Source organism: Mycteria americana, chromosome 9 (assembly GCF_035582795.1).
Source record: "Mycteria americana isolate JAX WOST 10 ecotype Jacksonville Zoo and Gardens chromosome 9, USCA_MyAme_1.0, whole genome shotgun sequence".
Taxonomy (NCBI): domain Eukaryota; kingdom Metazoa; phylum Chordata; class Aves; order Ciconiiformes; family Ciconiidae; genus Mycteria; species Mycteria americana.
This window is the reverse complement of record NC_134373.1, coordinates 2937744-2965173: the sequence shown is the minus strand read 5'-3', so window position 1 is coordinate 2965173 and position 27430 is coordinate 2937744. Positions and strand designations below refer to the sequence as shown.

General features: G+C 49.8%; 1 long non-coding RNA gene across 1 annotated transcript; it reads right to left on the bottom strand.

Moving 5' to 3' along the window:
- Window positions 1–383: 383 nt before the first annotated feature.
- On the bottom strand, window positions 384–27428 carry LOC142414361 (uncharacterized). Its single transcript, XR_012777039.1, has 3 exons — window positions 27371–27428; window positions 9622–9753; window positions 384–1086 (listed from the first exon to the last, which is right to left on the bottom strand). It is a non-coding gene; the product is annotated as an uncharacterized LOC142414361 (long non-coding RNA).
- Window positions 27429–27430: the final 2 nt, after the last annotated feature.

The following is a 27430-nucleotide window of genomic DNA, read 5'->3' as shown; positions in this document are numbered from 1 at the left end:
TCAACCCCTTCCCTGGGCAGCCTGTTCCAGTGCTTGATCACCCTTTCAGTGAAGTAAAATTCCCTAATATCCAGTCTAAACCTCCCCTGGCGCAACTTGAGGCCATTTCCTCTTGTCCTATCACTTGTTACCTGGGAGAAGAGACCGACCCCACCTCTCTACCCCCTCCTTTCAGGTAGTTGTAGAGAGCGATGAGGTCTCCCCTCAGCCTCCTTTTCTCCAGGCTGAACAACCCCAGTTCACACATCGACCCCTAAATTCGCACGCATCGACCCCTAAATCACGTTCCCCCGGGCGCGAGCCGAGCGCAGGGAGTTAATAGATGGGATTCCCTGGGGGGTCCCTGCCAAGGGGACTGGAGCGCTGCCGTGTGAGCCGGGCAGCAGCAGGCACGGCTGCTCTCTCGTCTCCCAGCATCGCTCTACGCGGAGAGGCTTAACACGGGCGATTCACGTTTCCTCTGGGAGAAAGGTGAAAAGCTCAACATCTCCCCCCTTGGTACAGAGATACGTAGCCCTGGCATTCCTGCTTATAAAACTGCAATCAGTGCAAGCGCAAATTAGGTAGAAACAGTCAAGAGTAGGAAATTGCCATCAGAATGTTGGGTTTTGTTTTTTTTTTTAACCAAAAAAAAAAAAAAAAAGGCAAAAGCAATTTAAAACCGCTCTGGCTGCTGAGCTTTCATAAAAGCTTTCCAAGGCTGCATTTCTATGTTGCATGTCACCATGGAAGACACCCGAGAGGTAGTGAATTCCCCCAAGTTAATTTGAATTATGCCACAAAACAGATGTGTTCTTTGGTGCACAGAGAACCTTTTTTCTTCAATTTCAATATGACTGCTGCCGCATCCGATCAGCTCCCATTATCCCACCGCATCGTCTGACGTGACATAACGAGTCATGACACCCTCGTATATCATCAGGAGAGACGGCAGCAGCTCCACTCGAGGTGGGAAGAGCAGTCATAGCACTGCTGTGTTGTAGAAGGTTTGACGGGAAGCTGGGGCTACTGTCTTGACAGGAGAAGGTATTTGGGAAAGGAGAAATTCCCCTTTCTGTGCCAATTAAGACCTCGCAATCAGGCAGCCTGCAGGAATGAAGGTGGAATTAATCGGTGAATCGTATGGAATTTCACCCTCTGGGCTCGGCTCCCAACTTGTGGGAAAAGACACAGATTTAATCAGAAGCTTTGAAAGCAGGAAGAAATCATTAGAAACACCCAGCCTGGCCTCCTGCATTAGAGCGGGCTGTGCTTTTCACCCAGAAATTCCTCCATCAAGTCCAATAACCCAGGGCTGAGGAGGAATCTGCCGCTGCATGACGGATATAAGCTTGAGACAAAGCTGAGAAAAAACGCACAGATCCTTTGAACATCTATTCCAATGGTTAAAACTTTCTCATCTTTACAAAGCGTTAATCTAATACCCATTTTATGACTTCAGCTTGCCGTCACTGTACCTGGCTGGGTCTTCTCCTGCTTGGTTGAGGACATGTCTACAGCCAAAGCTCGGTGACGTGCAAGTGGCTGATCCAGGCGGCAGATTTGCGAGGCCAGGAGTGCAGGACCATCCAGGGACATGTTCCAAGTGCCCCGTAGAGCTAGAAGCAGCACCGCTCCCTCCTACAACGTCCTCCTCCGAGATCTTTCCACCTCCAAGTAGCAGTTCAAGGACCTCCACACACCGCACTGCCACCGACCGCGCTTTTCTGTTATCTTTCCCTGGATGTCCTTAGAGCCCAGGTTACAAACATTTTGGTTTTGGTCTGATCACCGCACTTCCAACCTTCTCCATGCCTCCAGATAACCTAATCAACTGGTTCATCAAATTTCTCCTTCCCGCTCTCGCCACGCTGAGTATAGATAACCATGACCATGGGCAAACATGCCCTTCGGCATGACCTAACGTTGATTTAACCAGTTCTCCCCCATTAGAGCCTACAGAGCCTCCGCATGAGCCCACATCTCTCCAGTTCTGCTACTACCGTGACTCGAACTAACCCTAAGCATACAAGAGTACATCTGCACGCCCACGCTTGCAGGGCAGCAAATGCGCGGGGTCACGTCTGATTTGTCCTTTAGGTAAGTTGCTGTAAGAAGAGCTCAGTGCTGAGCTGTAAGGTAAATTTTCCAGATGCGAGTCATTCTCTGCATCACATTCGGCAGGGTGGGGGGGGGGGGGGGGAAGTCCAATTTTACAGCACTTCTGGTAAAGGAATGCAGAGAATGTGTCGTAAACACTTCCCCCATCAAATAGGTGGTAAATTGAACCATGAATGTTTGAAACACTGTACTTTGGAGAACTGGTGGGAACGATTTGGAGTTCTGAGGCTCTTACGGTCAAATTGTTTGTTCTTTCCACTCCTCAATTTCTTTTTATTGTATTTGAGACGATGAGGAAGTCTTTTCTCTGCCTGATACGCCGTGCTGGTTACTCATAAGAAGCCTACCAGAATTGATAGGCAAGAAAAAAATAGTGGCTATATCTATTTTGTCCTTGGCTCCCCCAGGAACTCACAGCCCAAACCATGCCCAGGGGCCGCACTGGAGAGCACCTTCCCGCCGGTCAGACGGAAGATGGGTGTTTTCCCACCTTCGGAAGATCTGTATCCAGAAACAGGCAAACAAACAAACCACCCAGCAACCTATCTTCCCCTAGTGAAAATATTTTAACTATCCCAGATAAAAGAGCCAAGCTTGACAAGGCATTACATGTGCTTCTCATGAATTTTTGCAGGAGGCGGTTTCTGGACTGACTTAAGGAATGCACTTAGCATGCTGTTTCCCCTATATAAAAACACTGAATTAGCATTTCTCCCTGTGATTCTCAGCGTGATATTGCTACGCGCGGAACAATACAGGATAAGTAAAAACCCATAAAAAAGGCTCTCATAAAATTGCACAGCGCTTGGTTTTCTTTCGTTAATCCCTTGACTTCATCGGTTGTTCCGTCTGCTGATAGGAACAAGAGTCTCCTCCCCAGCGCTCTTATGCTTATCAAAAATCTCTGCTCTCCGAGACACAAGTGGAATAGGTGGCCGTCAGCCAGCTGAAAACAACGATCCCGAAGAAGAGTATCTGGAGATACTATCCCCGCTCGTTTTGAGCCATTATCAGGCACGGGGTTGGCAAGAGGAAGACGGGACACCCCCTTTGACCCTTCGGGCGAGCAGACCAAACGAGAGCGAGGCAGCATTAACAAGGGGAACGTAAGCGTTTTGTGCTTTTATGAGAGGCCGAAGAATGTCAGCTGGGAGCCGATCTTCAGGGTCCGTCTGATTATTTGAATTCGCAGCTGGTTCTGTTCCTGTTTAGTACCTGGCGTCTAATTTATGGGGCAATGTTTCTTTAAGACTGGCATTAAAGTGCAGAAGTAACAATCTCGGGTTAAGAAGGTTAGGCATTATGTCCAGATTAGTATTATCAGATGACCTGAAGCAGGGGTTATATTAAAAAATGCCTTAATTAAAAAATACAGGTCAGAACCAGTTTGAGCTCCAAACCTCCGGTTATATTCACTAATTAGAAGGCTTGGACGCATGCCTCAGAATGATGGATGAGCCGTATCTGCCTCATGGCATCACATGAAGAGATGGGACACGGCTCCCCAGGTACGGGGCTCCGGCGAGATTGCACCAGTTTTCTTCATTTCAATTCACCTCTCTTTTTATCCCAGAAATTAATACACCGCAGGCATGCAGGAACCAGAAATCAGCAGGGCAATAACTCCTCTTGGTTGCTTCACTCTGAACTTCAACTGATGCACTGAAGCCGTGCCAGCTGTTTTCTCAAGAAAAGCAGAGAGCGCCTATAGTTTAACACTTTATTAACTCACTGCCAAACCTCCAAACCGCCTTTGCAGGAGTCAAGGAGACGCATTTTCCTTCCTTTGCCCAAGCAGAAGAGTTTCGTACCCTGGAGGATGCCCTACGCCTCTGCGGGACGTTCTCAAGGTCTTCAGCCTTGCTCTGATAGAGGTCTACGTCTTGTGCACAGGAAAGGTTTGCTAGGAGACAGACCACAAGCAGCCACGTCTAAAGCGTGTGAGTTGAGCAATCCTGAGCAAGGGGCAGGTGTTAAGTCCCGGTCCCAATGAACGTCTCCTGATTTTCACCAGACAGCAGGAGAAGACACAATGCTGACCGTCTCCACCCCATTCGTAGACACGCATACGGATGCCCCACCTGGTTCAGATGCAGGTAGGAAGTTTGTGGCTAGGATGTAGGTTTTACCCTAGTCTCCTTGGGATCACCATGCCATGCCAGACCCTTACCAGAACTGCTAAGGACAGTCTTGGGCCCTATATGACCCCACACTTCAAATCCAGAAGAATTCACCGGGTGGTTTCAGGTGAAACCAAACCTCTTCTCTCCAACACCACAGCAATTCCTTGTCGGAGGAGAGCAAACCCTCCCCACGAACCTCACCAGAGCGGTCGCGCTCGAAACCTCCGCCTGACGTTTAGATAAAACCGCTTTTTCACTCGGAGAAAAATCTCATCATTTGTACGACAGAATTGGAGAAGGCCGTGGGGAAGCACCAGGAGACAGGGCGAGGAGCTGAGCAAACCTGCCCTGGGAGGGGAGAGACCTGCAACACGGGAAAGGAGAGAAAGCAAGCCCTTCGCCAGGCTCTGTGCTAACAGCTGCAGGTTTTCCCTTCCACGTTAAAAGCTTAGATGCCAAAAACCAGCTTGTGCCCTCAGAAAGAAGCTTGTAAAAAAAAACCAAACCAAAACAAAACAAAAAAAAACCTTCTTTTTTTTTTTTTTTTTACTACAGCGTATTATAACCCATTGAAAATTCAAATAACTCGCATGTTCCATTTGTTTATCTGCTGCCCTAAATAGAGATTTTGCTAGATAGCTTGTAATTCCTTTGGGAAAGCAAATTGGTAATGTGATAGAGAAAGCCACAAACGGGAGAAGGCCTTCCAATTTAGAGAGAAAAAAAAAAAGCATTTCCTGGCAAAAAAAGGTTCATTACTCGGTTATTTCAGCATGCAAGCAAATTTAGCGAGTGCTCGGTAGGTATTTCAGACAAAATGGGGAAGGGAATTGTCACAGCGACAATTGATTTGTTTGGTATTAGTTCTGCTGTGCTCTGTCAGTGTGTTTCTCCATTAAAGGGCATTATTGCTGTCCTCCTGTTTCATTTACATAATGAAAACAGATGAGTTGTCAAGGCCCGCCTGGCGAGGCACCTCATCCCCTTTCATATTGTAGGAGGAGAAGGCGAGGTGGTCTCCATCCCACCACCTCGTCAATCTACCCGGGGCGCGCCTCAAGTGCCAAGAGCACACCTTGACGAGGCACAGCATCAGGAGGCACCAAGGCAACCAACCCTAAAAGCATCCTGCCCGCCATTCTCCATCACCCTCGCTCGTGCAACACAAGGAATAGCTCGCTAAACATCTCCTGCACTCAACACCGGTGGCAGAAATGACCCAGGGCCCCCACGGTGAGATTAACAGCCAAGCACCACGAGATCTGTAGGGCAAAGAACATCTCCATCGGTAGCAATTTGTACGGCCCCTCGCACCGTGTGGCTCTAATCACTGATCAGAGCCACACGGTCTCCGGCTTGACAGATATTACATTTCTTTGTAATCCCCGTTCCTTTTGTAATCCCCACGGGCTCCAGCCCGCGCCTGGGGAGCTCCACATACAAGTGCTCATGCGTGACGGAGGGAGAATGGTGTTTGGTGAGAGCCGCTGACAGCTGAATGCGTTAGGAGATCACCGAGTCAACGGCATCTTCCAGCCAACGCAGTCGTTAGGCTCCAGCATCCCAAAAAGCCGCAGAGGAAAGAAACAAAGAGGCAACGTCTCCTTTTGGAGAGCATCGCCCGGGTCTTTCCCACACCAGAGCATGCACAGAGGATCAGAGCAGGCTTTCCTCCATCCCAGATTTATTACTGGAGAAGGCGTCTCCTAGGAAGCCTGCGGCGTTTCTGGTTCTCATCTCCTCCTCCCTGCAGCTGCCGCATCGCTCAGCGCCGCAAATTGCATAAATCAGCAGTAGCGGCCGGGAGATGAAAGAGTAAATAGGCCGTTAGAGAAGTTATTGACACTAAAGGGCAAATCCTGCCCCGACAGGCACCCTGCAACCTCCCGTTCGTTAGGAGGGAGGTGGAAGGGGTGTACGTCAAGGCGAACGACAGCCCTCGGCATGCGGGCTGCGCCGATGGCAGGTCCAACTGATGCAGGCGCCTGCGGGTCGGAGGGGAAGATGCTTCGGCCCTATCTGCTTCCCGCCGGCTGAGGTTTGCTTTTAGCAGATAGCCACTATTTAATCACCTCGAATCCCGTTCCCGTCTCATAGACCCCAGCGATTCATGCGCCAGCAGAGCTTGAGCAGGACAGTGGTGCTTTGCAGTGAGGCTGGCGAGGATAAGCCACGGAGAGCCTCGGACAAGCCATGGAGAGCCACGGATAAGCCACGGAGAGCCAGGAAGATGCTGAGAAATCCCAAGTGCCTTGTCTGAGACCTAGTGAGGATAGGGGAGAGGGGGAGAAACACCAAGCACAGAGCACCGAGTCCTTGAATTCAAAACGCTCCTTTGATACTTGTATCTTGAAGTCTTCTGTTCTTGACTGGCGGGTGAGAAACACTGCTTTCTCTGTAAAAGGGGAAAAAATTATTTCTAAATTTCCTCTTTAAAGGTTGTGAACCGAAAAGGAAGAATCCACACGCGTTTGTGTTTAAAGCTCTGGGATTTTAAACGCTGCTCCTGAGCTAAGGGTGGGGAGACCAGGAGAGTCCCCGAGGGGAAGCTAACTCCCAGGGCTTCACAGCTTGGCCTTAGCACACTGCAAATTACAAAAACAACCCAACAAAAAAACCCAAACCCAAGCAAAACTGATTTGAAATGACCCTGAACCCCAAAGGGAGTTTCCAAGAGCTTCACTAGGGCATTTGCACCCAAAATTGCCACCCAAGGGAGCGGCAGGACCGACATCACCAGATATTTGCCCCAGAGTACCAGCTCTTCCCCAAGCAGGAGACCTCCAGCTCTTCCCCTCTCTCATATCTTGCTTCTTTTCACATCACACTTAGGCTTTCCTGGGACTGCTTCTCCACTGTAAGAGCAGACAGGAGGAATGTGGCACACCAGGTTTGTTTGGATAAAGCGAGAAAGGGGGATTACCATTAGCTTTCTAATGGAAAACTGGCACCGCCATTAGCTCTTAGATTGGTACAAGGTTCTGTAAATAAAAATTGGACGCAGGAGGGGGGAAGCCTCCGAATTCCCCAAACAGAGCGAATTACCGATACTCCAGGAGGAGTGATTAGGCAGGATGCCAAGCCATAGCTAACGTTTTCCAAAAATAACAAAGTCAAAAGTCCACAAACGTCAGGAATTTCTAGCACAGAAAGTACAGCCTGCGTGTTCTCCGATACCCGGCTAGGAGCACGCCCAGCAAAGCCCTAAGTGATGGTGGGACTCATGCCACTGACTTTGGTGGTCCTGGGCGTCAGCCCCAAGGAGCCGTCTACATGGCCTGCGTCAGGGCTAAAGCAAGCCACCTTTGCCCGATGCCCTCTTGCAAATCTTTTCCTGCTGGCAAAAAGCAAAACAGGAGAGGGAAGGGTTGAAAGGAGCGAAAGGCTAAGTTCAGCTTGCTGCCGTATCCCCTGGCCACGTAAGCCAGACCTTTAGCATACCAACGGGGAAACCGAGCGGAGAGGGTTAAATCCGCACCCGTCAAGCCCACCGCAGAGGCACGTTATGCCGACAACTGCTCTTCCCGCAATGGAACTGCTCCTGAGCTGGTAGCGTAAGGGCTGCTGAGATAGCCCCTCTACTACCTCGCAGCCACCGCGCTGGGTGAATACTCTTTCTTTCCAGTGATATCTCTCTCTCTGCGGCAGCACCGTCTGTTCTGCATAGCAGGGGATTTCGTAGGGAACAAAGATAAAGAAACACAACTGTAAAACTACTCTCAAACCCCACCAGAAACAGGCACAGAGCAGGAAAGCGTTTCCTATCCCTTAACCCCTTTTGGGGTCCCGGTGCTGCTGCCGCACAGCGGGGCGGTCGCTGCCCGGAGCGGTGGGAGACCGCAGAGCTACAGAGATGGAGGAAGACGAGCGGACGCTACAGCTCTTTGACGGGCACGCGTGGCACCGGTCAAGATGACGACCGCAGAGGCTTTCTTCCTAGAGATGGCTGCTGCAGCGGTTTTCCTCCTCCGCTTGCAGACCCTGCTGCCCGCATCTGGCGGCGGGCGATAAGGTGGCAGCGTTCGGGGAAAATCCGAAGGACTGCACGTTTTCTGTCGTGCCGCAGGCGCGGCGTACGCGGCTAGGTCAACACAAGAAGATCTGTGACGTGCTGCATTTGAAACACCAGATTTGAAACGTGCACGTTTTGTGTCTCGCCAAGCCCGACTTTGCTTATGCCATTGCTTGGCTGAGATGAAACTCAGGACGTAAAGTGGCTCAGGGTTTTTTTGCTTGGAGATGCAGAGTCCTCTATGTGGAAACATTTGCAAGGCTCGGCGCCTTCCCCTAAACAACCTCAGGAGGAGAGCCCAGCGATCATACTGAGGGTTTAGCACAATTCCTATATAAACTGTATTCTTCCAGTGGTACAGTTTTATTTTGCGAAGTGATAAACCATAATCCTATTAGCTTGGCTCCTTTAGCGATGCCAAATACCCCCTATCTGATTGGCAAAAGGAGGCAAGGTTTCAGAGAGCAAGCTTGCATTCTCTTTAAAGCACGGGCAGTATTTTTTCAGCCTTCTCCTGTTTCAACAAGACATTAGTATGTACTACGTGTGCTCTGGAACTAGTTTGGTCTAATCCTCCTCTTTGCCTTTCAGCGGTGCAGTTTTTAAATTAGCATGGCATTAGCCTGCTAGGGAAAATGCAAGGCTGGCTCGCTCCGAGTAAGTTATAAGAGCCACAAGCTCTGGTTACGTGCGACGGCACTTCCAGAAGCAAGTCCTTTACCGAGGGAGGTCCAGGAGAAGAGCACGCAGCAGCCTGGGACGGGTTTCCATCACCAGCGGCAATACAGGGCGTTAGGGATAAATAAGCCCCTTCCCAGAATCATGATTATTTTTTAACTAAGCAGCTAAAAAAGGTTGACAGCGTTTCCCAGGTTTTTCGCAGCTTCCAAAGCATCAATGTCTCAAGTGAAGCTGTCCAAAAGTCTCATTATCAGTAATTTCAACTTTCTGTTAAAAAAAAAAATAATTGTAGTTACAACTTAGTTTGACGTAAGTACTTATAAGAAACACTCTTAAAATTATACCTATTTCAAACCCTGGGGGAAAAACCCCAAAACTCTAAGTTTTGAAGTCACGTTTGAATTCAAATTATTCTCCTTTTCATAGGTAGAAAACACTACTGATTGACACAGGGTTTCAAAGACTTGGCAAGGACTCTTTTATGAGGCGAAGCGCAGACAAAGAAAAAGAAAAACCTGCTTTTAAAAATCTATTTTTAACAGGTAAAAACAACGCCATAAAATAGAGGTAATGACACGCAACCAGCCAAGTGAGTTCCAAAGGATATAAGATATTGAGGCAGAGCTTGGAAGAAATAAAGAGAGAATTGGTGTTTATCTGGAAAATAAGGATACCTATTACCAAGGATCTGTTATTTCTGCTTACCTCTTTCTCTTTTGGGGAGAGTTACCCGACCGCAGTATTCCTCCCGTTTTCCTCGCTACAGGTCACTGCCACGCCGTGGGACTGCAGACCAGAGCCTCCGCCGAATAATTCCCTAAGCTCAGCCGCAGAGAGCTGGAACAGATGAGTTGCATCTCTATTTAACAAGGCAATAGCTCTGCTGGGATATTCGGCCTGGAGTGAAGTTGTATTCATAAAATCTGGAGTTAGAAGAGAATACGGCATCTGGCAGGTGCCGCGGAGTTTGCTAGCCCATCCTCGCTCGTTCACACCGGGGAACGCCAGGAGCATTTCCAGAGCACCACAGAACCTGCGCCGTTTGGGAATTTAACAAAACGTTTTGTTAAATGTTTTCCTCTGTAGTAAAGTTTGCAGATTTTCTGCCTCCTTGCAACCTCCAAAATCTGGCATCCTGGAAAAAAGTCAAACGCAAGGCAGAACTGCTCACTGAGGTGGGCTGGTGTGACCCTAAGAAACGCCAGCTAGCCCTAGAGGCTGCCAGAGTTTGCTCCGCAAGCCCTCAGGGTTGGCGTACACGCTGTGGGAGCCCCCGGCCCCCCTGCACGGCTGAGACCGAGCCCGAGGTTCGGGGAGGGTAATGCAAAGCAGGCAGAGACCCAAGCGCTGCCCTGGCTTCCACCTGCCGGATGGCCCCGCCGATGGAGCCAACGTGCCATGTCCCAGGGCTCCACCACCGCTTTTTCCTGCCAAAAGATGACGGCAGGGAAGAAGCGAGCCTTCCGACAGCCTCAGACAGAAAGCTAGGCCAGGCTCTCAGGGAATTTGCCAAGCAGCGAGATACTTTTCTCTCCAGGGTCCAACTTGCTTGTTGCCAACAAAGGGCAGGCAAATTGTTAAAAGGAATGAAAAATACCTCAAAGACTATCAAGCTCCTGAAGCCTCCTGTCTTCAGAAAGACGTCCTGCTCCCACCTACAGCATCCCGCCGTCGCCGTGAGCCCTGTGTGATCCCATTTAGCCAGGGTCCGTACCGGCCGTCAGGAGCAGGGCTCTTCAGTCCTCCTCTACCAGGTGACACCCTAGAGAAGAGCAGTTTCCATCTTTTTTTTTTGTTTTTTTTTGGTTTTTTGGTTGGTTTTTTTTTTTTCTGTTTTCTCCCCCTCTTCCTTTAAGCCTTTCCCCCAGAACCACAGCAGCTTTACTGAAAGGACAGCAATACCAGAGCGGTGGAAAGGAAGCAAAGCCCCACGTGAAACTCATCTCCCACCTTCATGTCAAGTCAGCCCCATTTTATTTGGGATGGCTCCCAAAAAGGCACCGGAATCGATTTTTCAACTTCATTTGCAAAGCTAAGGAATTCCAATCAAAGGCTGGAGGCGAGCACCGCTGGCTTGTTGGAGAGCTGGAGGGTGGCTGCATATCTGCAACGCCCTCCACCCACTCCTGCCTTCCCAGAGGCCACCGGAGCCGAGAGACAAGCCCAGGCCAACAGATAAATTCTCAGCTCAGCTGCAACTCAGCACACAAATTGCACCGGTTCAGCTAAATGAGGGGCACAACCTGAACCACAGCAACCTCTGCAGCTGCACATCTTCAGCTACGGCAGCCCCAGCGGCACGATTGCTTGCGGTCCCCGTTTCAATACAGCCTGTTTTCAGTAAAAACCATGACCTACCAAAATAAATGACTCCGGCGTAAGCGCAACTGAAGAATTATTCCCGGCTTTAGCATCAGGTCCGTTCAAGTCCCCTCGGCTGGGTAAGCGGCTGCAAGCCCTGTGGCTGGGCAGAGCCGGCGGCAGCCACCTGGGCAGGAGAAGCCAGGGCTGATCTCGTTGACCAACGCGCTGGGCACCAGTTGTACATCCATCTCAGACCAGCTTCTGCACGACTTTTTTGCTGCGGGGGGAAGAAAATGACTGCGAGTTGCAAGATGACAGGCCTCGTAAGAGGCGCAGATCTACAGTCCGTGGTCGCTTTTGTGTTTCACCCTATTTCTTCAGCTTTGGGCTGCACGACGCGTCCATCAGCTGAGACGGTAGCTCCTCCCTTAGCCCTGCATGAAAGTTATTTGCCTTTAACAACACGACAAAGAAGTCACAAGCAACTATTGCCACCAGATGTCATTTGGACTGAAGGGCCAGACTACGCAGCGCTGGCGGAGGGGAACAGTACACAATACTAAACAGATTACTGGGTTTCAGCCATCATCTGCTGTGTTTTGAGAGGCAAGCCTTCACCCAGCAGCATTTCTCGGGCTGCCAGCTCGGTTCCACAGGAGCCGCATCCTCAGCTGACACAAGCCAGAGCTCCGCTGAACTCAGTGGCATTGCACCCACTTCCTCCGGCCACAGGATCTGGCCCCCAAATTTTCCAGCTCAGCATCCCGTGATCCTGACAGCACTCTGCTTCTTCCAAGACAATCCAAGTCTTGGCAGGAATGCCCCCCTGTTCAAGTGAAAACATTCCCAATATTGTGATTTTCCATCTATAGTTACCAGGAGATTAAATTCCTTCGTTGTGAACAAGCGTGATTGCTCCCTTAAGACTGATGTGCATGCTTTCAGGGAGGGGGAGAGGGAAGACCAGGGGAAAGGCGAGGAGGAAAGAGGCCGAAAAGGAAAATCCAAACAAAGCATTGATTTTTCTTTTTGGAAGTGAGTTGCAGTAACATAGCAGACTGGCCAAATTTGGTATATCCCTTGGCTCAAGAACAACCAGCCCAGCGGTGGAAGGTGAAATCAAAGCCACGTTCTGCAGCAAGCAAGACAGCTACTCTCCGTTCAGCCTTCCACAAGCCACGAGCTTTATTGGGAGGCCGTGGAGCCGCGTGCTCAGCCGGCACAAAGCAGCACCCTTTCACTCACGCATCCAGCCTGCCCGGAGGTCAAACAGACCTTTCGGAGGTGGACCAGACGCTCCTGTTTAAGTAGCCCCGTGGGAAAGGTCACAAGCAAGTTGCCCCTTCTGCTCCTGCCCCCCACCGCCAACACGTGCGTTTGAAGGCACGTGGGCTGAGCTTCCTTCCCGTAGTCCTGCCCTGGACGGTTGCCTCCAAGGAAGAGTTTAAGCCTCCAGTCTGAGCTCTGACGCAAATCAAAGCCATTTACCGATGGGGTTTTTTTAATCTTTTTTTTGCTAATAGCGCTGTGTGTTGGAGTGTGAATTACAGCCAGCGGTAATAATGAACTCGCAAGATATCGCCCTTGGGGAGCGAGCAAGGAAATTCAGGGCCAGCATACAGAAGCTCTCACCGGGCAGATGGAAGGCTCGCTAACAAAGGGGTTTGCGGCAGGGGACAGTTTGGATTCAAGGAGACCGACGCATCGAGCCTTTTACGTCTCGTACATTTTTTCCCGTGCTTTCTACAGGCAATTCTTGCCAGAATTTTTCGGACTCCACTTGGCGGAGAAGTGTTTAATCAGCATTCAGCCACTTTACGAGGCTGTCTCTGAGGGAACAGATTCAGGCGAGCGATAGCAAGTGGTAATTTTGGCTGCTTAATCTGGGTTGATTCATTTTAACAGTCTGCTTAACAATAGATACCATGTGGCCACGACCAAAGACGTTTCATGGTCTTTACTGAGATTTAAAGTAGGTGTGAAATGCTTTAAAAATGCATCATTACTGCAGGAGCGATAAAAGCTTCATTGCCCTAATGAGGAAAAGGATTGGCCCAAGTTCCAGAGCGATTATTGCTTTTCTCTGTAAGGTCATTCAGTGTCGCCAGATTCCTGAATTTCTTTTATAAAGTTGCAGAGGAAAAGACAAGAGTCTGAAAGCTCCAGATCCTGGAGTCTAGTGATCGCATGCATGGTGCACGCTCTTCTGAACTTCTGTGCCACCTAGGAAGCGTAGGTCTTTCTCTCAGCCTCAGAGCACGACCTCTGCAAGGCGGTTCAACTCAAGGAATTGCCGGTCTCCGTAAGAAAGACACCTCTTAGTCCGTCCCATCCAAAGCACATCCTCCTCCCAACCCTTCAGCCAATACTCAGATGGGCAAAATGTTACGCACCTGATTCTAGCTTTGACACTGTATATCTTACTCTTGCATTGCTCTGGATTTTTTAAATCTTTTTTGAGACAAACAACAACCACAGAATGTCTTACCTCGCGTTATAAAGTATGACAGATGCGTTTCTGTAATACATTTTGCAATTCAGAATTGCAGACAGTGGAGGAAAAGGTTTTGAGATGGGATAGTAATAAAATCAGTTTGCATTCCTAAATCAATGCGTGTGCCGGTTTTAAATTACATTTTAAAAAGTGATCTTTACTCCAGCAGTGAAGTGGGCTATTATATGAGTAACTGAAGGTCCAAGACCAGAGCTGGCTCAGGTATTGAGTTTCCAAGCCACGATAATGCCAACATTTTTGGAAAACAACGTCATCTTTAGTCCAGCTAAAAAGCAAAGAACTCTGGTATTTCAAGACCTGAAATCACACCGTAGGGGATCATTTTTGAGACAACACGACACTGCTTTTTTTTGATGTTTGATGCCCAAATGATGTAGGATTGTCCTCTCTGACATCCTTGGCCACTGCTGACCCGAGACACAGCTACGAAACTGATGACTCACGTTCTCCCCAACGACCACTGCGGATTTTGGGTCGTTCATGGGAGTTCAGGGTGGGCTGTCTGCTCCAAAGGGCAGCTGCTTCTCCAAGCTGCGGGGCTCAGCTTGGCTGGGAGACACTTGACTTGGGACACCACGTCCTAGGGCACTGCCTGTGAAGTTCAGAGCTGCAATGCTCGGTCCCGGGGCAGCCCCGCAACAGAGCTGCCCGAGAGCCGAGGACCCCGAGGAGCAGCAGTTCTCCTCCTATTTCTCCTTCACAGAAGCTGCAGTCTAAAAGCTTTGATCGTTACCTTCATGACACTTACGAGGACAAAGTCTGGAGCATTTACTGGAGCATTTCCAGCGTTTTGTTACAGCACCGTTTAGGTCTGAACTTCCCAGCCCACTTTGAAGTTAGCAGCAATCGCCCAACCTTCGTGACAGAGCTGAACTTGAAATCCCTAGCGCACATCCGCCTACAGTCGTTCAAGTGTTTTATGCATAAAACCAGCATCGCTCCAAAGGCACAAGTTTGTAACCAGGTCAGTCCCTACCCACCGAGGGGTTTTAGTACAGCCTAGCCGTTGTGCTTACGTGCGCATATTTTCCCTCATTTCTTAGGAAACGTGGGCAGAGTGCAAGCACGTGTGTCAAGAGAGGAAAAGAGGACAAAGGAAAGGAGGAAGCCCATCTCCAAGAAATCACTGATGAAAATTGCTCCCAAGTTGCCGTTTCCTCCACAAACAAAACAGCTTGCGAAAGTCCAAGTTGGGGTGGATAAAATATCAGCCACGTGCCTGACTTACAGCACTGGGACTGAGGTTTGGGCACCACTTCAAGACTTTCCCCTAGGAGTCTATCCAAACCCTCTTTGCTTCTGATGTGGAATAATTTGGAAGTGTTTTTAGGCTGCCGGCTGGGATAACACACGGGCTATTGTAAACACACATGCAGCCGATCAGCACCAAACCCATACAAATATGGTCTGTACACACATAAATAACTAGTACATATTCCTTTTTAAAAAAAAAAAAAAAAAAAAAAACAAAAACAGTTAATTGAAATATTGACTTAAAGAAAAAGACAAAATCACTGAGCAGGTCTTAAGAAAAAAAGTGATCGTTTATGGAAAGAGTTACGTTTCACCTAATTTTAATAAATGAAACGTACTGAAATGCAGGCCACTAGATTTAAAGAGCTACGGATAAACTACAGCCATAGCCAGCTATCGTGCAAGTGCGTGCACTGAAGCAAGACCATAATTTCCGTGGATGCTGTTTCAAAAATAACTGCTGCTAGCCAAGAAAGTTTGGAAATGTAAGTGAGCGTAACCGGGGCACGGAGACCTGCGCAGACTCGGAAATAACCTGCTTGAGATACGTAACCCAGCCTGGAGCTCTAACCCTGCACAACTGCTGTCTGCCTGACCTCTGCTTTGGGTGGAAAAGGAGAAAATTGCTCTTTCAGAGTCATGGCTCTCTCAGATGCTTTGGGTTTTCTCCACTACAGTGGCCAGGAAGAAACTCATCTCACCTGTGAGACACGTCCCAGCTGGCTTGAACTGGGTGGTGTTTTGGACCTGTCCAACACAGAGTGGTGTTTTGGACCTGTCCCAGCTTTCAGGGCAGGCTGACGGGAGCCTAAAAATGGGCGTCTTCATAGGCGGCCTCAAGGGAAGCCATAGCCAGACGTTGGCCCCGTTCAGGCATGGCCACGCTAGGAGATGGAGGGGGCCTTTCCTAGGATTCCCAGGTAGCTCTTGCCGGCTCTGGTCTGCCTCGTGGCATTACACCCATACCCTTTATTATTTCTTTAAAATTCCTCAGTTACCTCTGGTATTGTCCTCTACCAGTTGGTCTCGGGCAAGCAGATAAACCAACTCATGCCAGCAGGTGAGCAAAGCAGTCAGAGGCAGCAACTCAACTTCCCTTCCTTCTGAAATGCTGAGCATTTTTCCTTTTCCATCGCTTCTGAGAGGTTTGATGTGACAGAGGCCAACACACCTCGCATCAAGGCTGCTATCTACCGTGGCAACTGCTTCTCCTGCAAGGAAAAGTCTCTCCATATCTGGCCCCAAAAGGACTAAATATCTCCAGGCATTTCTGGAGATGCACCAGGCATTTCTTGTCCACCACGCCAAGCCTAGGCTGGGATTTAAAGCAAACAACAGCAAACCAGTCTGTCAAGTTTATAGATGTTGAGTTTTTACATCTTGCCACTGGATGGATTTTGAGCAGAACCATTCCACACGTTGGTGGGGAGAGTGAACCTCAGGGAGGGAAGAGGGGAAACAAGATAGCAGGAAGATTTCTCTGCAGTAATAAATCCATCTTGATAATGATGGATCTGCGTGCAACCGCGCTGTGACTGCACCATCTGCAAACAATATCTCCCCAAGTAGGAAGTAGCTGGAAATTGAAGTAACATTTCATGTGGAGAGGCATAAGTTCTTTGCTCTTCCACCACCAGCGCTACTTTGACTAACCTTGTACTTGAAGCAACGCTTAAAATAAATAAAAGGAGTCATTCAGCCCTTACATCGGTCTTTGGCATCTGCTGTAATCATAGAGCTTACGGGCTGGATCCCACTTAACAGGCCAGAAGAAGGACTGATTGGAGCCCTCTGAACAAGAAATCCTGCGATTCCTGCTCCAAGCTAGGCTGATTTTGCAGGAAATAGCAGTATGTTGACGCTGCCTTTTTAGAACAGCTTTGTTGTCGACTTGATCCGAAGCCTGTTGAAGTCTGTGATCAGACCTTCTCCGCTGCAGCAGCCTCTGGGCAAAGCAACGTCATCAACTTCTTCTGGCCCATTCACGGGGCTGGTCTGATGCAATTCCCAAAGCAGAAGACTGGTGCCAAGATCCCACCGGTCAAAACCCACCACCGACTATTGTACAAAGGAAGACAAAGTTCCTGATGTTAAGCAAATCTACGACAACATGCAGAAAAGGGTGTAAAACAATTGAAACACCTAATAAAGCACTAAGGGAAGTTGAGAGCATTAATTTTACATCAGTTCATTACGCACAATGCTTAGTTTAATTTAATCAAGATAGCAACCAAGTGCGATCCTCCACAGCAAAATCCTTCCTCAAATCTTTGTCGTTGACCTTGCCTGAAAGGCTTTGCTTAAGCCCTCAAGACTGCAGGTTGAGACAAAAAGAAGTCTGAACCACCCTGTGCTTGGTGACCAGTCAGGCTCACACACAGACGGGAGGACCGAGAAGAATTCAAGACCCAGTCAAGCGGCAGAGAGTCCCAAAGCTTTTCTGGCAGCAGGGGAAAGCGCCTAAGGAGAATGAACCCAGTTCGCAAGGCTTGACTTAAGATCAAGTCATTCAGCTTGGAGGTACTTCAGCTTCCGCTGTCCGGAGGTTCACCCACCGCAGGGTGACGGGAGGCTTCTACCTGTACCAGTATGGCTCCTGGCCTGAGCCAAGGCGTGGGGTGCAGTCTGGTACTGGCTTATCTCTGGCCAGGGTCCCAGTCAACAGCAGGTCTTCAGGCTTGGTTTGGTTGGTTGGTCTTGGCTTGGTTTTTTCATCCTGTGACCCACAGCACCACTGAGAAGACAACTCCTGTGAGTCGTCTCCTATCTGGGAGCAGCAGAGACGTCAGGATGGCCACATAGGTCTTGCTCTAAGCAGCAATTTGCTAAACTATTTGCACTGCACAAATGCTTTCCAAGGAGAACCTGTGTCGGGCAGAACACAGGATCCGAGGACCTTCAGGGCAGCATGACAACTGCTCTAGAAAGTGGAAGGAAAGCCAAAGACTGACAAGGAACACACAGGCTGGAGCTGGGAGAAGCAGCAGCAGGCGATGATCTCCGCAGGGCCCATTATTCATTTGGGCTTACAAAAAGAAACATTAAGGAGACTCTCTCCAGACTTCAGTGACTTTTTTTTCATGTGAGAAACGTTAGGAGTACATGGTCTGCAAAGTCATTATCATCATCCACAGAAAGATAAGGAACATTGATTCAACTCAAGGCTCAGGACAGTTGAATATTGGACAAGCATCCTGCACCAAGCCAAGGTTTAGAGCTGGTGGGAGGGGGGGGGGATGAGGTTTCATGCACATCCTTTGAAGGGCTGATTAGCAAAACAGCCTACAAATATTCCCAAGGCTGGAATAAATTAAGACATACATTTTCTTGAGATGCTTGGGATGCTCTGTAATTTTATGACATCCAAAGTGCTAAGAAAAGCAAGGTGCTGCCAAGATTACATTGCTATTCATGTATTAAAGGTCAAAGAGTTGCAAAAAGGTCAGTTTTGTAGGTTATGAACGTCTGTAGCAGTTATAATCAAAATGCATGCAACGTCTAAAGCTCTCCTTACAGTTAAGTAACAAGCAAGAACTATGGCCATGATGTAATACGCAACTTATAGCACCCCTCAGTACCAGCTTAGCACATGAATCAGCGTCTGGTGCTACCCATATGTTGCAGCATACAAATAAGACCTGGCTATTTGCATAGCCCATTAAGCCTTGTCTAGCCTCGGATGAGTGGAGATGGCACAGCGTGTTTGGTAACGTGAGCTAGAAATGCTGATCAGTCCAAGAAGCCCTTCAGACTTCTTAATGTCTTGGTTCTCTTAAGGCCATTACAGAGGTGTCACATAAAGAAGCTTCTTCCCACCTGTACGAAGCTGTACTGTAATGAAACGTCAGGTGAGCAGCGAGATGGCAACCACCGCGCCGACAGTCAGGAGTCAGAGCGCAGAGGAGGTACTCGCAGAAGCTCTTATGGCAATAAGATGAAAAAAACAGATTTCTAATGTCTTTCAGAGCTGCCTTGTCTTGACAGAGAACAGCAGAGGTGACAGTCGGGTTCCTGCCATTCCCAGCAGTCATCCAGTTACTCACAGACAGCTGAAAAGTCGCAGACAGGAGGATGTGGTTTCAGTCTCTTTTTCCTGTAACGATCACTTTACGTGATCTCAGCTCCATTTTCCCCCCTCGTCCATTTCTGGCGGTGGAAGCACTGATGGTGAGGACACGCTAACCCTGCTTTGGCGAAGCCAAGCCCTGGCTGAGGTCGCTCCCAGCTGGAACAAGCGATCCCATAATGCCAGATGTGGGTCCGAGGAAAAGAAAAGCAGCGCTCCTGCTCCTTGCTCTGCCACAGACTTCTTGTGGGACCCTGGGCACGTCACTTAGGGGAGAACGTGGCAAAGCCAGGTTAGATGTGTGCTAAAAGCGGGGGGGGTGGGTTGGTTTTTTTTTTTAAAAGACATGATTTTGCAAAACCTCTCCAGTCTTTCAAGGCACTTTCAGCTGTAAATTTCACTCTGCAAAAATCACTGTATATCAAAGTTGGGAAATTCCCAGTCAGGTCTAATTAGTATTATAATTCCAATACAAAGGGACATGGCTGCATGGACTTCAGTTTAGATAAAAGCAGATGTGCTTCCACAACGGATGCTGCTCCCTCTGAAACACACAGAAATTCCCCCTGCCCATTTCCAACTTATTGCATGGTGCTTTGGATCACAAGACCATCTGCAGATTACAAGTCCTGACCTCTCTGCCAGGTCCTTGCATAACACGAAAGGGAGGAAACTCTACCAGTAGGAACTCAGTTAAAAACCTTCGCTTGGGGAGAAAAAAATTAAGAAAGAAAGATTTGCCTAGGGGAAAAATCATCTGGCCTGACAGCCGGGTGGAGAGCACAATTCTTCAACCTGCCATCACGTATTTTTCACTGCAAGTCAGTGCAAAGCGAAACACGTATCCCAGGAAGCGAGAGGTCAGAACCCCAGTCAGAAACATTTTCACAAGATATCATCAGAAATCCATAGTCTCGGCATACCAGAGGCACATTCCTTCCCACTTCAGAGTAAGGCATTGCCTGCTGTATAGGAAAGAGTAAGCTGAATAAAGCCAGCTTGACTTGCATATGGGCCAGGATTTCAAGAGCTGGATCCGAAATTAGTAGGAGCTACACGAGAGCCCTGTAGCTAAAGCCCCCATTTGGAGCCTAGGCTCTTCAGAAACATCTACGTGAAGGCATTCGACTGCTCAGCCAGCCTTTTTTCCCCCGTGTTGCGATGACAGCATGAGCTGTTCCCAGCACTGGCATACCTCCACGGTTATTAGCAGCTAATAACCCAAGCATTTCTGGGCTCATCATCAGAGTATCTGAGGGTCTTTCAAGAGTTCAGAAGTATTTGAGAGTTTGGTTTGCTTCGGCTGGGGAGAGCTCAAGCTGGAAAAATGTGTGGCTTGATCCCGGACACTCCTTGTAGGGAGACATGGATGGTGCTGGGCTCTCCAAAGGTGACTCACGACCCAGCGGGCAGCCCTCTTGTAGTGCCCAGGGAGAGGCAAGTGCTCCAGGTGGTGGAAGGAGGAGGTGGCGGTTGCTTTCCTTGCCCATCAGTCTTGCCGTGTTTTTTTGCACAGTAGCCTAGTTTCAGAGGTGGAGTTGTGGTGGGGATCTTTCAGGCTGGGGAACAAAAGGCAAGTGGCCCAGGTTGCCTGTTCCCCTGGGCAAGTGTTTCGATACAAGTCCTTACAGCGGGAGAGCGAGGGCACGTCATGTCCTGCAGCTCCATGGCCAACGGACGGAGCCACAGCTGGATCTACACGGAGGTCTCGTCCCATGAGCTTATACTGGGGAAGCTAAGCCTTCAAACTGAGACATGCAGGTACCTGACTTCTCTGTCCCCATCGCCCAGTAGATAGACTCCAGGTTGTTGAGACCAATGCACAGGTAGAACCTTAAGCCACCCTAAAGACTCCAAGATCAACCAGGTTGAGAAGACATACTCACAGCATCAGCTGGGAGATGAGGAGGGAGGCCTGAGCAGTTTCCAGTTTTGGACCTCGGACCTTCATTTCGTGAGGCTGTCTCTAGAGAGGATCTGTGCTGAATCACTGCGTCTTGCAGAGACTACACTGAAGCCACTAACTTTGGTGATGGTTTAATCTGAAACGCTTGCCAGTGCTGCTAGAGAATAAAACACCTCAATGGTTACCGGCCGCCTGGCCCAGCTCCAAAGGGGTACAGCCATCAGCTGTAACTGGATGGAAAGTGAGGGTCCTCCATACTACACCGAAGCCTCGTCCCTTTTCACCTTCTGGGAGAACTACAGCTGAGCACCAAAGCCACTCATAACACTTGTCTCCATTCTGGTTTTCGTCCTAGAGCTCAAACACATCTGGAAAAGCAAAAAAAAAAAAAAAAAAAAAAAAGAAAAACCACCAAGAAATGTACTGCACTGAATAAGATGCCTTCGACCTGAGTCACCGAGTGGGACGCAGAGGAAAAAACAATCATTTGGAGACAAGGTGAAAGGCGTTATGCCAAGGAATTGTGCAACGAACAAAAACTAAAAACAAAAATATCACACCCATCGGGGAAACTGCCTGCCTCGAGGAACCCCACAACTCAGAACCACCCACGATAGCTCAGCTATCGCTCGACGTCCCTGTAACCTGCGGAGCCAAGACACACAAGCATGCTGCGATCTCCCGGAAGAAATGTCAAGGCTCAGTGGCGAACACAAATCACGTCTTCACGCGCCTACACTTAAATGTCTCCAAAGTGGTTCCCAGTATTACAACACTGCTCTCTCCCATTAGCTTTCTAGTGGGGTATGTGAGTATCGGAGGCTCGGAAATGTAATCACAGTGCATTCCCTTAATGGCCACGAGGGTCTTCAAAAGGTAGCCATCAGCCCAGATCGGAAGGTGAAAAGTCAGCTTGCCATCACTTGTAGAGGCGGCGGTCCTACGAGCTGCTGTTAGCCTACAACCCCAATAGATTATAGTCACACAAAATACAGATAGCGGCTACTTTCTACCTATAGAAAAAAAACCTGTTGTGGTTTTGGCTTTTGTTTAAATGTTAATCTTAAAAAACGTAGTTCTTCACTTCAGGGCAAATGAAAGATATTGGATCAAAAGCATTTTTAACTTTTTTCCCAGGATTCCCCCAAAAGCCTTCGGTAGGGTCAACTGAAATAGCTTTGGATTATTAGGGTTTTTTTTTTTTAGTTAGTCCGATCAACCAACAAACACTTTAACTATCTACTTCAACTTTTCTTTAAGCCGCATGTCGTCTTTGGCAAAGCTGCATGGTCCTCACGCAGGTATCCTTACCAACTAATGTAGGGACATACAGCCACGCTCTCCAGCGCAGCAGCCTTTGAATCCTCACTATTAATAACATTTGTCAGACACTATCTGCTTTTGTTAGATATTACTCTCAGCCCTCGGGGACTCTTCTCCTTCCTTTGAATCTGGCAGAACAAGTCCTACTGCCCGTAGATTTATATGGAGGTACATCAAGTTCTCTTTCCACGGAGGGCTCCAGTACATAGGACTGTATAATCAATTCCGCATGCGGATTTGTGAAAAAAATCTATTCTCTGACAGAGCCTTCCACAGAAGGATTTTTAAACTGCTTCCAAGTTGCAATTATTTAAAAAAAAAAAAAAATGCAAATAATAAAGTGTTAACAGCTCTTGTGATATTTGGTTCTTTTCCCAAAGCCACAGCTCATGGGGGTTAACGCGAGAACCCAAGTGATTCTCTGTGCTCCTGAGCCTTGCGTTTGCAGAAAAGAACATTTCAACAGTCCCAGAAACAGGCTAAACAAGCGTTTACCAAGAATCACACAGGTATCGCTGAGCTTGCCTTGGAATGAGAGGAATCTGCTGGATGGGGTCTCTGGTGCCTATTCCAGGACCATTTTCTCCAATCCTTTTTAAGTCTGTGTTTCCGAGAGTTAAAACCTCAGTGGTTTTAGCCAAACTCTCATTTTATTTAAGGCACGACGGGAACAATATTTATCATTCAAACAAAGGAGCCAATTCTCTTTCCTCCCTGCTCTCATTTTTGTCTTCTGCCTCTAGACAAGAGCGTCCCTTCCCTGTGCTAATTAATAGATGGATAAAGGCTCACCTTGAGGTTGAGAGTTTTATAGAAAAAGTAATTACAGACCCGGACTTTACAATTGCCAGTCGAGATGCTCCCATTACGTGCCCCAAGATCCCCCCAGGCTTTACCTGGCTAGAAAGAAGCTTGCAATGCGCCGAGAGATGACTTTGAAGGCTAGAGTGAAAGCTAATCTCTAGAGACAGTGTAAGAGCATAGGAAAGGCCACCAAAGACCTCCATAACGATGACCCATAGCTGGGGGACATCAACAGGTCAGAAGGAGGGAGAAACGACGATAGGTCAGATACGTCATAATGCACTTGCCAAAATTTAAGAGACTGGAGACTAAGATCGTAAGAAGATAATGAATCTACCGCACCGACAACATGACATTCAGCGTCTGCTGAGGGTGCTGAGCAGCTGTAAGTCTATTAAACAGGCTGCGACTGAGAGTGATTGGAAGGAGATGCAAGATCACGGCAGAGAGAAAGCTCTCCTTAGACAAGACATCTGAAAATGTCAATATGCAAACTGTGTCGCACGTTCTTAGCTCAGCCTTTGGACCCAGCAATAGAGTGGCTTAAGAACATCAAGACCACTTGCGTCCTTACATCTCCGACCTGCAAACGCTTACATACACGCTTTGGTATTTGCTGAGTTGGTGCCTCGCACTCCCCGTTCCATAAATCCTCTTCCCTTTCAGGCTCAAGTGATGGAAAACGCTCTCCGAGCACACAAAATACTCACTGAAGTCAAAGGGGAACTTCAGCTAGAGAAGTACGGCAGAAAGCCCCAGTCTGGAGAATACAAAGGACTCCTCATTTATAAAACCAAACTTTTAATAACCGGGAGACCTAGACAGAAACGTCACATTGGCACCGTGCAGCCGGGCTTGCATGGGCTGACCTGCACGGGTTCTACCAGCACCCTGGGAGCTCACGCTGCCAGCTGGGACATCCTTGCACCACGTGTTTGTACAGCCCATGACACATCCGGGGCCCATTCTCTATAGGCAACTTTGGGGACGCACATAACTTAGAAAGCAGTTTAAAATCGACGCCTTACCCGTACAGGTTTATACAGCAGGACAAACACTGCCGTTCATAACCTGCTACTAATTCTCCTCCATGCCCAAGGTGCTCAGAGCAGTTAGGAGCGCATCTCCCAGCTTTAAGAGGAACCATTCATTAAGGACGAGCTGGTCCATTGTAGAAAGAGCTGCATTTCTCAACGGATGCAAGGCTGTGCCAGCCAATTCTATAAATCAACTTGTTGGAAAAATTAAAAACAAAACAAAACAATTAAGCGTCATGTCAGCAACATCAATGCAAATGGGAATTCCTCCCACCATATACTCCCAAGCTGGTTTTACAGTCCTTATTAGAGGCACTGTTTTGCTGTGGATAAATCCTTTAAAATTGTCTTTCAAAAACCCTACGAGATAAAAAAAAAAGAAAAAATTCCCGAGCGACTGTCACGGGGAAACAAAGCAAGAAAAGAAGAGGAAACAGCGAGTTGTGGACCACCGTTGGTGGGCACTTGAATAGGAGCCCTGTGCTTGACACCACCGCGACTTTGAACAAAACCGAAGTCAAACAGCTATTTGTCAAGGGGTACAAATGCACACAAGTGGTGAGAACCTGGCCCTGCTGTAAAAACGTGTCAGGCACTTTTCTGTAGGGCTGTGCCGAGCCCCCTGATGGATCGTTGTGCTCGGAGGACAGCATTGTGAGCAGCAATAATAAGACATCTGGTCCGTTCTCTTTCTGAAAGAATATTTTGGCTCGACCGAAACCACGTGAGCAGCTCCTCGTACAATGCCCAGACGCAGCGTCTCATCGCCACCGATCCGCAGCGCCGGGTCCGTCCTCCCCCGCGCCCGGCAGCATCCCTCCGATCTCAGCTCCACCAGCCGGGCTCCGCGACGCGCAGCCGGCAGCCGGCGTGCCCTTCGCACCTCTCTGTCTAGACGGCGGTGAAAGCGCCGACGCTGCATCGCCCACCGCAGCCTCCGTCGCCCCGCTGCGTCCCTCCTTGTAGGTCTCACCTCGCACGGCCGCGCAGGGGTGAGCCGGAGGAAGAGCTAGGCACCGGTACCAGCTATTCCCACGCGCAGACTTTCCCCGGCAAAGGGGACGACCTCCGCCTCAGAAGGGTTTCTCAGGCACGATGCTCAGGACCCCGGGTCCAAGCCGAGGCGCGCGCAAGCTCGCGCAGCACGGCCCCTCTGTGTTGCGTCCGCCTCGCGGGCAGGGGACGGCAGCACACGGCGTCGTCTCCCCAGCCAGAGAGGGAAGGACGTGCAGCGGGATGCGAGGGTTTTAGCAAGCTGCCAGCGCAAACGGGCTCCCCGGCCGCCGGTAAACCAGCAGCTCCTGGGAAGCCATCCACCTTCCTTCCCAGGCACGGGCAGGACCCGAGGCGGCCGGCTCACGGGCACGGCCCCAGGGAAGCGGGCATAAATTATAAAGACTGATTTTTTTATGTAAAAAGTACGAAGTTTCTATAACGAGTTTCAGTTCTGAGCACGTTTTACCAAAAAAAAAAAAAAAGTGGAAGAAACAGGGACTTCGGCAGACCTCTCGCGACACCCTGCACGCTATGGGCGACAAAGGGAGCTGGAAGCTGGCTGGGGATGGGGTCGAGACATGAAGAAAATAAGGGAAATAGAAGCAAAGAAAGGAACAGCAAAGCGGAGGAAGTAAAAAGAAGGACGGCTCTGTGCTTCAGATATTTCAAAACAGAGGCCCCACTTTCCAAATAACGTTTCACTGGGGGAGGGAGGGGGAGGAGAGGGTAGGCTGGTTTTCATTTCATTTGCACTTTGAAAACACCATTTTTCCACGCATCCACTGAAGTGCAAATTTCCACTGAAACCATTTAAAAAGAGAGCAATGCCTCAGAGCCGAAGTTTTCAAAACCACATCTGTTCGACTTTATAAAGCCACGGCTGAGAAAGCCCCCAGCAGCCCCTCACTGAAGGAGCCGTGAGCAGCATTTCCCCGCGCAGCATCCGAAAACACCCCAGCACCCAGGCACAGCAAGGCAGGCACCAGCACCCGGCGAGCCAGAGTGCTGCCCGACGGGCAGAGCAGGACCCACCGGCTCAGGAGAGGGCTGCGGAGATGACGCAGAGACCAAGTTCTTCTGCTCCAGCCTTTAGCACGGACCACGCCGTTGCTGGGAAGAGAGATAAGGAGCCGCGGCTGCCGGGTGTGCGGGGGGGGTGATAAATGGGGTGCTTGGTCACGCAGCCCCTGCGCTCCCGGCACTGACCACCGACGCTTCTGCAGCTGCTGGCTCGTCCGGAGAGCGCGAGGCTGCCCATCTTTTCATCCTTTTGTAAGGAGCCGAGCAGCGCAGGCGGCCGCGGGCAGGACGTGGGTTTAATATTAAGGGAAGAGGGACGTCGCCCATCGCTGTGTCTTTCCAGTTCCGCCATGGCCGTGCCAGACCCCAGCTCAGTACCCCGGGGCAGGCAGATGGCTTTGCACAAACAGCTCTCACGGGGGACAGGTCTGGAAACCTCTCCAAATTCCCCGCCGGCGCGGCGGCAGCCTCCCCCTGCCCGGCTGGCAGTTGGCACCGGTAGCGCTGCGCGCCCCGAGATGCTGCGTGCACGGAGACCCTTCGCCTGCAGCTGCGAGGGGCTGGGAGGGGAGGGAGGCGGCCCCGGGCGCGGGGACGGTCCCCGTGCCGGCAGCTGCAGCTGACGGCAGGGATGCCCGGGGGAAGCAGGTGCCCGCTTCCCAATGGCAGGGCGGGGAGGCTGGCACCCAAGGCCAGCGCTGCCTTTGCAGAGACGCGACCCGCTGGCTGGGCGCCTGCTGCCGACGCCCGATGCCCTGCCAAAGGAGCCCAGCTCCGGTGCACCCCACGAGGGTCCTTCTCCCTCCAAGAAGAGCTAACAGGAGGGACCGAAACCATCGCACCCACGCAGCGATCAGCTTCACCTTCCTAAAAAGCCCTTTGCTGCAGAGCGCGTTGCTCAAGTTGGCGGCTCCTACGGGATTTCTTCTTTAGGGGCTTCTCTCCCCTGATCACGCACACCAGCCCTCTTTGCCGCAGCGTGGCCGGCACTCGAGGTCTGTGTTATTTTGCGTCCCCAGCGTGCTCCGGCGATGGAGCCAGCCGGCTCACCGGCACCCCAAACCTGCTCCTAGAGAAGGAGACATGCCAGGCACCGAGCTGTCCCCTGCCACTGCACGGTCCTCCCCTACGACCTGAACCCCCCCCTTTCCGAAGGCTGTCCCAGTCTGTCCGCGACGGGACGAGGACACACAGGCCCTCCCAATTCCCCCCACCCCACCGCAGCTTACCTTCTGGGTCTGCGGCATTCCCATCATCAGCTGCGGAGACCTCCGTCCCAGAGTCATCCC